At 41.7% G+C, this 12545-nt stretch overlaps 1 protein-coding gene across 10 annotated transcripts in view; it reads left to right on the forward strand.

Annotated features, from left to right (window-relative positions):
- The first annotated feature begins 8293 nt into the window (after positions 1-8293).
- The window catches only part of NFIA (nuclear factor I A), a 422658-nt gene continuing 418406 nt past the window's right edge, over positions 8294-12545 (forward strand). For all 10 annotated transcript variants that reach the window (XM_064147011.1, XM_064147013.1, XM_064147002.1 and 7 more), the window contains exon 1: positions 8294-8383. The gene's annotated coding sequence lies outside the window, so the exon portion shown is untranslated. The remainder of the gene's footprint in view (positions 8384-12545) is intronic.

Raw genomic sequence — 12545 nt, forward strand, 5'->3', positions numbered from 1 at the left:
TGTATGAATGTACAGAGGGGCTTATGCATGTCTGTATGTTCAGTGTATCTGGGACAAGGAAAACTTTGTCCCTTTGGTTCTTATGCTGTGAGCAAGTTTTCCAAAACATTGCAGCATCCCTAAATGCCACAGAGACTTAATGGTAATCATAGAATCGTAGAAGCATAGAATCAACAAGATTGGAAGAGATCTCCAAGCTCATCCAGCCTGACCAGCACTTCCCCTAGCTCCTTGGAGAGATGTATTGTCGCCTACTATTGGGATTAAGCTTCTTGGTAGCAAAACACAAGCCTCAGTTATGGCAGTGGATTGAAAATGACTCTATTGGTATTTTTGCAGCCTGCTGGCCTGCATTTCTTCCTGTTTGATTTTATGGCTAAAGTCTCAGACCAGTGAAAACAACGAGAGTTTTGCCACTCACTGAGGCCAGAATTTCACTCTACACATTCTACAGTGAGTTCTGATAGAAAGAATGTAATTAACAGAAAAGATCATCAAGTGCAGTGGAACAAAAGAATCCTTAAAATATCCTCAGCTGTCTCAATAATGGAGATAGCAACTTGGATAACTTGGGGCAAGACTTAATCTACATAATCTTGCCATAGTGGCTGAGAACGCAGCAGCCAAACTCTAATAAACTGATAGTGAATCATTGTTGCAGGAAAATCATAGAATCAACCAGGTTGGAAGAGACCTCCAAGCTCATCCAGCCCAATCTAGCACGTAGCCCTAGCCAATCAACTAGACCATGACACTTAGTGCCTCATCCAGCCTTTTGTGAACACCTCCAGGGACAGCAACTCCACCACTTCCCTGGGCAGCCCATTTGAATGCTGGACTCAATCCCCTGGTCCATATCATCAGTAAAGATATTGAACAGGACCAGGCCCAGCACTGATTCCTGAGGGACACCACTAGTGACTGGCTGCCAACTGGATGTGGCACCATTCACCACCACTCTCTGGGCCCGGCTTTCCAGAGTAATAGAGTAGCTAGGAGCAGAAAGAGAGTAAAATATGTAGGCAAGATACCTAAAAAGATGTCAATGCTGGAAAAAATGTAACTGGGAAGTTTATTCAGCTGTACAGGACAGAGGAGAGAAAGCTGCACCTTGCAATTAGAGATGCTCAAATAATAACATTTAAAGACTAATATTTAATTTTCTACAGCAAAAGATTTAAAATTTTGGGTTTTTTAAGTTTGTTTTTTAATAAAGGCATGCATCAGATATATGTTATTCAGGTTAATGATGGAACTTATGAAACCTTTCAGAGACAGGGAATTTCCCAAAAGAGGTAGGGGGTGTACAGGTGTTATTGTTTGCCTTTATTCAGGAGCAGGCAGAAGGGGTAAAAGATGTGAAAACCCAGCAGTCCTATTTCTCTGAAAACCTCTGAAGATTGGTAGGCAGTTGTCACTCTTCCCAGTTTGTGTGTCTTAGCATGACAACGTGGCATGTGGATAGCGAACCCAGCTTTTGAATCTTGCTTTTTCAGAATGCTTGTAAACCTATGTCAGTGTGCTGGCTGTATGAAGTGGCCTCTCACTGCCAGCCTCAGAACATTCAAACCAGCTTCTTTCTAAATTAGGAATTCATCCTCCCTGAATCTTGCCCAAGGCTTTGCCTATATGCAAACTCAGGGGATGAATGAGAAGCAGCAAATAAAACAAGCAAAACCCCTCAAGGTGTGTTTAAATATGTGTTAGCACACTGAGAAGGGCTCCCATAGGGTGGATATAAAGCAAATCCCTTTAACATTTGCTGCCTGCAATCCAGAGGGGTCAGTGAACAACAAGTGTGTCCTCTCCCTGGTAAATGAGAGCAGCAGGATGGACTGATAAGTAATGTCCTACTGTCTGTACAAAGTTTGCATCAGAACAGAGTAATTGCCTAGAAGGAGTCCTCAAGATACATAAAATAATGAACAGTTTAATTGGACACATGAAAAGCAGTGAAATGCAGAAAAAAGCCTAGCACAGTAAGAAAAACAAGTTTGTCTGGTAGAGCAGGGAGCATGATATGTTCCAAACATTTGACAAATGAGCCAGGAGCTGCTGTGTCCTCATGCCTTTCCATTTTTGTAACTGCATACCCACAGTGAATACAGTTTTATGTAGAGGGAACTGCCTCTGACAGCTCCTATGCTGATTTACACACAAGAGAAACTACTGCTCCCAGCAGGGTCTGCTGTCCTCTTCAAGAATTCAGGTTTAATGTCTGAAGTTCAGGGAATCTTTATCTGATGATCTTCACTGAAAAAAATAACGTCTGAACTGAGGTGACTTGAGCACATTTACATCCAAAGAAAACTGGGAAATCCTTCCCTATTCCCTCTATTCCTGGGTGAAAGCAGAGAATAGTTACACCTCTGGTTTTTGCAGAATGCTTATTATTGTCAAATGCCATCTCAAAGGTAGTCCAGAATAATCCCACTCAGCCTAGTGACAGTCTATGTATGTAAGATAGAGCTGAACGTAGCTCTTTCTGTCTGTGTGGCAGCAGAGGTGACAAGAGAATAACATTTGCAGCAAGGCAGCCAAAGAGCAACAACAGCAGGGATGATGGTAGCTGCAAAGTGCCAGCAGACTCAGCTTTGGAACAGATTTGCCAAGACTGCCACACCATGTGATGACACAGATTCCACACTGAATGCACAGTGACATGGAAAATGTCTCCTAGTGGTGTCCAGGCTTCACCAGTTAACTCCTCTAATAGCTTCTCTCCCCTGACTTTGTGCTGTTTCACCAGCTGTTGTGCATCTCCTCTTTAGGAGATACTGGCAAAGTGGAAGCATCATTAGGGAAAAGCAACAACATATGGATGGGAGAAGGGGAGTGCCTTAAATAATAAGCATGTGTGTGTGTGTGTGTGTGTGTGCAGAACACACGCAGGGAGCACTACCTTATTTTGTTATTCAAGTCTGTTTTGTTCTTTGCACCACTCTTTACCAAGGAGGTGTTAGAAGTGCAGAGCGTTCTGGAGGATGCAAGAGCAAATGCACCAAGCACAAAGTCAGATCCAACTGGCAGTGCAAAGAAACTATAGAGTGAAAAAAAATCCTGTTTGGTGAAGAGTCAGTTCAGCAATGCAGCCTTACATTTCACTCCTGATTGTCTTCCAGGGCTGAAGAAATTCACTTGATGCCATTGTGATCTGTGACTCCTGAACAACCCCTTGAAATTTATGGTGTCTGGCTAGAATTGCTTTTGGGTAGCTTCAAGACCAGAAAGTTGAAACAATTAGTTCTGTGGAAATTGGACCTAATGAAGACTGGACTGTGTGAATTTGTGGTTTAGAGTAACAGTCTTTAGTGACAAAATCTCCAGCTGAGGGGTTTTGAGCAATCTCCTGAAGATTCTCTGATATCTAATGCTGTCAGCAGGGTGATAAATGCTCCCATAGAGTACTCATCAGTTCAATATACAAATATTGATTTTTACCAAAACTTGAGAAGTTTAACTGTCTTTATGACACGTTTGAAAATCAACAAGTATTAAAGGACACCATGCAGACACAGTGTGGCCCATCTAAAATCTGTCCTCTTAGGAGCCTGGTTCTGCAGGTCTTGCCTCTGTATGAAGAGTAGATAAAAGTAAGGTAAGCAAGTTTTTGCATACTGGTGTCTGGGCTTGCCCAGTTGGTAGGTGACCTGGTTGTAGCACATGAATCCTTCACTCTTTGTTCTGGTGGTCAGGAAACCTTGAGGGGGTGATGAAGACTGCCAAAGTAATTGTCTTTAGCCTTTCCTAGGGTTTGTGACACATTCACTGTCTCCAGGTTTTCATTGGCCCTAACTCATAAGAGTTTCTGAGGTTTTATGGTCTCTAAGTTCACATCCAAACCTTACACAATTTATCTGGGCCACACTAAATTCAAGGCTTTTAAAAGTTTGTTAGCATTACTCCCAGGCTTTCATTTTATAACTGAGATAAGAATGTATTCCTACATTTTGCCTCACACCTGCCTATTATGTGTTTCATTATTAAAAGCTCTAATTCATAAAATCTCCCATGAGATGCATACCATAGAGAGCAACTGAAATCAGGCAGTCATAACCTCTCCAATTTAATGTTTCCTAGGAAGGAAGCTTTAGGATTCCAGCTGGTATAGTAAAAAAATCACCAGATACACCACCATAACAATGCACAGGGAAAATAATCATTAAATCAATGTTAATGACATTGGAGGTTCCTTGAGGATTTCTAGACTGTCCTTAACAATGTTGCAGAATCAAGGAGAAATTATTTAGTGGATTTTTTCCTCTTAATTTAAAGGCTTTCATCAGGAAGGACGTTTTGTTGCTGGAGCATGTCTAGAGAACAGCAACAAAGCTGGTGAAAGGTCTAGAGAATAATCTTGTGAGATGCAGCTGAGGAAACTGGGACTGTTTAGTTTGGAGAAGCAGAGGCTGATCTCTACAACTCCTGAAAGAGGGTTGGAGTGAGGTGGAGGTTAGTCTCTTCTCCCTAGTGTCAAGTAATAGAAGGAGATTAAATGGCCTGAAATTGTGGCAGGGGAGATTTAGATTGAATATTTCTTTCCTGCAAAACTGGTCAGGCATTGCAATAGGCTTGCCCACGGAGATGGTAGAGTCACTGTCCCTGGAGGTGTCAATAGAAGTGTGGAAGGGCGCTTTAATGGCCATGCAGGTGTCAGCTTGATGGTTGGACTCCATCTTAGAGGTCTTTTCCAACTGAAACAATTCGATGCTTCTAGGATTCTATGACCCTTATCAAGTTTAGAAACACACATACACACAAGTACATTTACTCCTTGTGTGTCAGTAGGCTTGGGTAGTAGCCATTCCAAGCCCAACAGGTAGTAAGGACATGCCATTCCTGTATGACGGGTGCCATTCACTGGGGTGCATCTCACTACAGAGAAGTACCAACACTTAGAGAAGCAGCACAGTGTGGCATAGAGCCTAAAATAAGATGATGTGTTCTCATGATGGTTCTCCACTGATGCAGCAAGAAATGGTAGAAGAAAGGACAAGAAGAGTACAGCTAAGTGTGTCATCCTGAGAAGGAGACTGTGGTATGGTGATTGTACTATGGATTCCTCAGCATGTATGTTTGTTGACAATTCATTTGGTTTAGGCTTATGTGTATTCAGAACACGACATGAATTCAAAGGGCAGAGATCTGATTTTCTATTGCCTAGCATTTTCTTTAATGAATGTAAAATGAATGAAAAGAAAAGGAAAAATGACTGTAAAGTATTGCTCAGAATCCAGTCTTGGTTTTGATGTCACCCTGGTTTAGCAGAAACGTTGCTTTCCCTGTGTTACCCTTGTGCGACAGCAATTGAATGATATGACCCTCTTTTGTCCTTGCTCCACTTATATGTAGCTTATGTTCCCATCAACCCGACCCCAAGCCTTTTTGCTGCTTATAACTGCAGGTCAAAACATCAATTTTGGCAATTCATCTGCCTTCTCTGCCATTTGGAAGGAGCAAGGTGGAGACAGCTGGCAGTTAGGGGAGCACTAGGAAGCATATGGTAGCTCTGTGCAGTGTTGTCCAAGAGCTCGTAGGACAAGCATTTGCTTGCTTCACTGATTTCTAAAATGTACATCTCTTTTTTTGTCTTTTCTCATAAGCCCTCAGGACAACCTTTGCTTCACCAAAGGTCATTTTAGAAGAAACTCTGTATTTTGAAATGTTTTGGTTCTTTCTATGAAAGCAAATCTATGTTAAAATTATTCTGCTTCCACTAATGACCACAGAGAAAATAGGGTGACTGGTAAATATAAATAACTAGCCAGAAACCATCATTCAGATACTCAATGGGGCAATAATATGCTAGAAGAGAACATCTTAAATTTACAGAATTGTGTAGAATTGAATTTGCAACTTGTGTTTTTAACATGGCAGCTGGTCAGAAGGTGAAGAAAATATGCTTTGGCTGAGATCCTGCCTGATCTTGAGAGTTAAACACAGCCAAGCCATGTAGTGTTGGATGGGAAACCACCAAGGAAAATCCAGTGATTCAATAAGTGGCATTCTTTCTTGCATGATTACAGCAACCCCAGTGCCAGCATGGTGCTAGGGGATAGTTCTGTTGGTGGCAGTGGTGTTTTAATATGAAACATATACTTATAGACTCACAGAATCATAGAATGGTTTATGTTAGAAGGGACCTCAAAGATCATCCACTTCCAACTGCCCACCATAGGCAGGGACACCTCCCACTAGAACAAGTCACTCAAGGCCTCATCCAGCCTGACTGAGGTTGTGGTTGCCCACAGCCTCACTGGGCAACCTGTGCCAGTGTCTCACCACCCTGACTGCAGAGAACCCTTTCCTAACATCTAGTTTCAATCTCACCTCTGCCACTTTAAACCCATTACCACTTGTTCCTCCCCAGCCTTCCTGTAGGCCCCCTTCAGATACTGGAAGGCCACTATAAGGTCTCCTGGAAGCCTTCTCTTCTGCAGGCTGAAGAGCCCCAGCTCTTGTAGTTTGTCCTCATAGCAGGGATGCTCCAGTCCTCTGATCATCCTAGTGGCCCTTCTCTGGACACACTCTAGCAGTTCCATGTCCTTCTTGTGTTGGGGGCTCCAGAACTGCACCCAGTACTCCAGTAAAAGATCTAGTGACAATCTGCAGAAAAAAACAAGGTTTGATAATTACTGTCTTGTCATTCCATCCTCTGCTTTCTGATGTTTGGGGCTTTCTTCTTGTTCTATTTTGGTGGATGATCATGGTCATCACCAGAATAAAACTAATGGATTCCTTCAAGGAGGTGGCTGCTTTTCTACAGTAAATCCTTTTTATATACACAGCCCAGAAAACATCAAGAATATTTGATGAAGCACGTAATCAGAAGTTTGTGTCTGTATAAGGACTTTTCAAATACTCTCTAGTAGGAGGCAGCAATTTGGGAAGCTTTTTATGCTGTTTTGTGGTACAATTTCTCTGCCTTTTCTACTGCAGTCATTCATTCCAGACTCTCAGCTGCAATGCAGTACTCTAATATTTATGATAACACAACTGTGTGGGCTGCTTTCTAAACCAGACCAATGAGGTGACTTGGACTAAAAAGTCCTCCAAAAGGGAGTATTTTTTAACTTGGGTATGTTCTGGTCAAGTTTGCAGAGCAGCCATATGATCAGTGTTATTTCAACTGTGGAGACAGTAAATCCCAATGTGGGCCTAGATGTGTTAGAGCTAGAAGACAGGAGAACCCTGAGGAGGTCTGTACACAAGAAGAAATCATCTGTCACATGTTTTTACCATTACCATAAGGGTAATGCCTGTGTTAAGTTTTGAAGTTGAACTAAACACGAATCTTCATTTTTGTGTACCTCAGCTTCCATTATATAAGAAGGAGTTTAGAGTTTATAAGGGATAGCCAAAATTCTTTTGGATCCTTGGATTATAGTTGTGTCCTGTAACATTCTGTATAATGCACAACTGGCAGTGCATAAATGAACAGTTTTGCAGAGGTTAAGCTGTAATTTTTTGTTATTTCACATTACAGTTTCCATCTGAAATAAGATTCCATGACACATCTAAATCATTATACATAAGAGCCTATTCTAATAGTAGTAGGCTCATAAAAAATAACAAGAGCAAATGATAACTGTCTCCTGACCCATACATGTATTTACAGTAGAAATACTTTAATAAAGGTAGTTACATCCTCTAGATCCCCAGACCTTTATTTGAACTCTGCTGTAGCATAATTGACCGATAGAATTAGAGAGTATATCAAGACCTGGAACTGAACTTTTTCAGTAGGCTCAGCTCCACTCACATCACTCTTAATATTAGAAAGAATCTGTGATAACTATATTAAAATGATGCCACCCTGCCATAGATTCACAGAGTATGCAATTATACTTAAAAGTTGTAGTTGGAACTTGCTGTTAAGTGTCTACTCTTGCTCCTTAATTCCCCTCCAGGCAAGTAAACCACTTCTTCCTTTGCTCTGTGAATTTAATGCCATATTCTGCACGCAGAAAGAGCTCATATTTCAACAAGAGCATTTTCTTTGCCTCAAATGCTGAGAAAACACAGACCTTGCAAACACTGCAGGATAAAAGTCCATTCTGGAAGATGATTGTGTCAAAAAAAAAGGCATTTTGCCATTTCATGCTTATGGGGACAACCTGAGTCTCCACATTTGGTAAGTTTCTTCACCCGAAAGCTGTTTTGAGCTCAGTCTTTCCTACAGAGCATGATTAGATCTTAACATTCTGCAGGTGAACACAGGGCTTACTGAACCAAATGATACCCAGGTGAAGCTTTTTAAGGCCCACAGGTGCACCTAAGTGTTTCTAAGGGCCATATCTTTATGGCAGAACAGTTTTTGGTTTTGGTGGTGTGTGGAAGAGCTTCATGTTATCTCCTCAGCAGAGGCAAGACTTCAGATGGGGTAGGTAGGAAAGAAATATTGTTCTTTACCTTTTTAAAGCAAGATGGAATGGGAAACTTGGGGTAAGTGGTGATGGAAGCTTCTTGTGTACCTCTTAAGAAAGATCTTTCTCCGCGTGTCTCAAGCTTTTTGCAAATGCTGTACTGTTGTTGGTTTTTAGTCAGTTGCTTATGTGTTTTACTTGATTTAGGTAAAACCATATATATCTGAGTTGTGATGTGGTTGCTTGTCTTGCTGGGGTGTGTTAGTGTGAGTTAGCATGTCACATGTCTACCAATGTGTAAAGAATAGCAATGTATTAATTGAAGTTTAGGGGAGAGTCTTACACTGTTCATGGACTTGAACCAGCTGAAGTTGGATTTCTGTTTTTCCAGTCTGGCTATGAATAGCATTACTTTTCTATCATGTCTATTGTTAGGATGACCTAGACTTAATGTTTCCCTAAAAGAGAAAAATGCTTTTGTGTAATCTCCCCACTTGGGCAGTCCTTGAAATCTTAGCTAATATGTGATAATCAATGCATCTTACACTGGTCACGCATAAATCTGCAATGATGACTTGAAACTTTATGACTAAGTCCTTCTTTGCTCAAAGTTAGTGGTTAAATAGTGTTAAGATGGAGAAGCCTTATAAAGTGTTGACAGGAAAAGGTAGGATTTTTTTAATTATTATGACTAACTCTACTGCAAAAATTTGCATTATACAGGCTGGAAAGCAATTAGGTACACATTCTTGATGGTGTTGCTTTTCTATGTGCTTGTGTTATTTCTACAAGATGTCTGCAGGCCTAAATGTGTTTTGAGAAGTGTGATTATAAACCTATACATTGATGGCATTAATAAATACACAGGAGACTAAAATCTGGATGTTGCTCTGCATTGAACAAAAATCTATCTATTAAACCCTTTCCAATTTCTGCCTTGAAACCATGGATTTTTGTCTGAGCAATGAACTAGAAACCAGCACACCCAGATGCTACAGGGGCCCCTTGGCATCTCCACAAAATTCGCTCTTAAATAATGCTTTTGTAGTGTGGCAAGTGCTAGGACCCCACATGGTGACCTACATGGCATTGGCTAGAGCTTTTTTTGGTGCATCTAATCCAACAAAGCAGCTGTCTCTAGACCAGCAGAGTTATAAAAGCACTTTAGCACTGTGACTTGAAAGTACATGATAGTAAATGTGAATGTTCCTAAAGGGGTACAGTACTCTTGTTGAAAACCCAGCCTGTTTTCCTGTAAAAATTGTCTTTTCTCATTTTTTTTGTCTTGATTCTACATATGCTGTGTGTATTCTGTTGCATTCTGCAGCTGGTGGAAGATACAAACAATGCAACTGAGAACTGTCTTAAACAGAATCTGCCATTGCTGTCAACAGAGGCTGCTGCACGCAATCATCATCGGTGTATGATAATAGCCTCATTAGAGAATATGAAGTAATACAATGCAAACAGTAATATGGAAGCATGCAGCTCTTGTTGAGTCCAAACCCCAAGCACTTTCCCTTTGTGTCAAGGGTTCAGTTTTCAGGGAGTCCCAAGAATGTCACCCTTCAGTTGTCCTTTGTAAAAGCTTCCCTCCACTTTGGACTCCCACAATGCTGTTAACTGGTGGGTTTTTCACAAGTGCTTTGAGCACAGAACAAGAGGACACAGTCTCAAGTTGTGGCTTGATGTCAGAAGGAAGTTCCTGCCACAGAGAGTGATTGGCTTTGGAATGGGCTGCCCAGGGAGGTGGTGGAGTTGCTGCTCCTGGAGGTGTTCAAGAAAAGATTGGATGAGGCATTTAGTGCCATGCTCTGGTTGATTGGATAGGGCTGGGTGATGGGTTGGACTGGAGGTCTCTTCCAGCCTGGTTGATTCTATGATTCTCCTACAACAATGACTCACTATTAGTTTATTAAAGTTTGGCTGCTGCTTTCTCAGCCACTATGGCAAGATTATGTAGATTAAGTCTTGCCCCAAGTTATCCAAGTTGCTATCTCCATTATTGAGACAGCTGAGGATATTTTAAGGATTCTTTTGTTCCACTGCACTTGATAATCTATTTTCTTAATTACATTCTTTCTCTCAGAACTCACTGTAGAATATGTGGAGTGAAATTCTGGCCTCAGTGAGAGACAAAACTCTTGTTGTTTTCACTGGTCTGAGACTTTAGCCATAAAATCAAACAGGAAGAAATGCAGGCCAGCAGGCTGCAAAAATACCAATAGAGTTATTTTCAATCCACTGCTATAACCGAGGCTTGTGTTTTGCTACTGAGAAGCTTAATCCCAATAGTAGGTGACAATACATCTCTCCAAGGAGCTAGGGGAAGTGCTAGTGATGCTTAGAGGTTGTGACAGGCCTGCTGTCCTAATTAATAACTTGTCAATCTCAGGGTGGAATTAGGCTATTTTATCAGCCCAGGACTCCAAACCTGGGGATACACAATTGCAGAGTTAATTGGAGCTATGAACTAGCTTAAAATATCACAAAGTTTGTGGGGGGTTGAAGCATCTGCCATAAACTTCTGATATGCTGTGAAACTTCATTAAATTCAGGATAGATTTCAGCAAGCATCAGAGTACTGTAAAAGAAACTGGAGTTTCAAAATTCCCTCACATACTACCACTGATGTGTCTAAAGGAACAGTTAGATCTTAAAGCATTTTGTATCCAATAAAAGAAAAAGTCTTTGGGGGGTTTACTGTGTGGAAGGATAAAGTAGTGATTTTCTGGGAACCTCTGTAGTGTTGGGAAGCTGTCAGTGATAATAAATGGAAGAAGACAGCATAAAGCAAGTATGTGACTTTTGGGGAGAACATGTATAAAAAGAGTTTGAATACAGTGACCTGAAAAAATTACTCAGGTACTGGCCAGATTTTGATTCAAAGTCTTGATCAAACGTTTTGATTGGTGCAATCCCAGGCACAGATCCTGGCTGGGTGGGGAATGGCTGAGAGCAGCCCTGAAGAAAAGGATTTGAGGGTCTGGGGTGATGAAAAGCTCAACATGAGCCAGCAGTGTGAATGCAGCCTAGACAGCAACCGTGTGCTGGGCTGCAGCAAGACCAGCGTGGCCAGCAGGGCAAGGGAGAGGATTCTGCCCCTTTACTCAGACCCCACCTGTAGTACTGGGTGCAGTTCTGGAGCCCCCAACACAAGAAGGACATGGAACTGTTGGAGCCAGTCCAGAGGAGGGCCACGAAGATGATCTGAGGGCTGCAGCAGCTCTGCTATGAGGACAGGCTACAAGACTTGGGCTTTCCAGGAGATCTTATAGTGGCCTTCCAATATCTGAAGGAGGTGTACAGGAAGGCTGAGGAGGGACAACTGACAAGGTCTTGTAATGACAGGACAAGTGATAATGAGTTTAAAGTGGCAGATGGGAGATTGAAACTAGATGTTAGGAAAGGGTTCTTTGCGGTGAGGGTGGTGAGACATTGGCACAGGCTGCCCATGGAGGTTGTGGCAGCTCTCTCCCTGGAGGTGTCGAAGGCGAAGTTGGATAAGGCCTTGAGCAACCTGTTGTGGTGAGAGGTGTCTCTGCCTATGTCAGGGGGTTGGAAGTAGATGGTCTTTGAGGTCCCTTCCAACCTAAACCATTCTATGACCAAATTATACCTCCTAGCTGTGGCTTTTTTCATGCCTTAATGGGGATACATTGCTATCCCCACTTATACACAAGTCAAAGACTGTAGGACTTCTATGAATTTAAAGCTCACAATCCCTATAACCTAAGCCAGTCTTCTAAACAATAAATACATCCATATAAATGCTCCAGTAACTTTGACTTTAGGAGATGGAGAAAAAAAGTATTTTGTGTTAAGCTGGCAAAAGTTTTTTTCACAACTCCTTAGTTTGCACCATGTGTTGAAACTCATGTTTTGATTTTGTGCAATTCTTTTTTTACCAAAATGCATCGAAGGTGCACACCACTGTTGCCTTTCTGCACAGAGTTTGAAAACTTTAGGAGCTGCAGTTTGTGGATTAAATACCTTTTATAGAGGTATGGTGCAATGTTGAGTAAAAACCTGCACCCAGAAGCATGTTTGCAGCTGTAGGGAAGCTCACATCTCAGTCAGCATCTTTTACCTTGGGTTCACCTCTAGTGTGTGCTTCAAGCAGTCACTTAGATATATGCAGTTTATTGCATGCTCTTCATCCTTCCTTGAAGAAGACAG

The sequence above is a fragment of the Pogoniulus pusillus genome, chromosome 8 (assembly GCF_015220805.1).
Source record: "Pogoniulus pusillus isolate bPogPus1 chromosome 8, bPogPus1.pri, whole genome shotgun sequence".
Taxonomy (NCBI): domain Eukaryota; kingdom Metazoa; phylum Chordata; class Aves; order Piciformes; family Lybiidae; genus Pogoniulus; species Pogoniulus pusillus.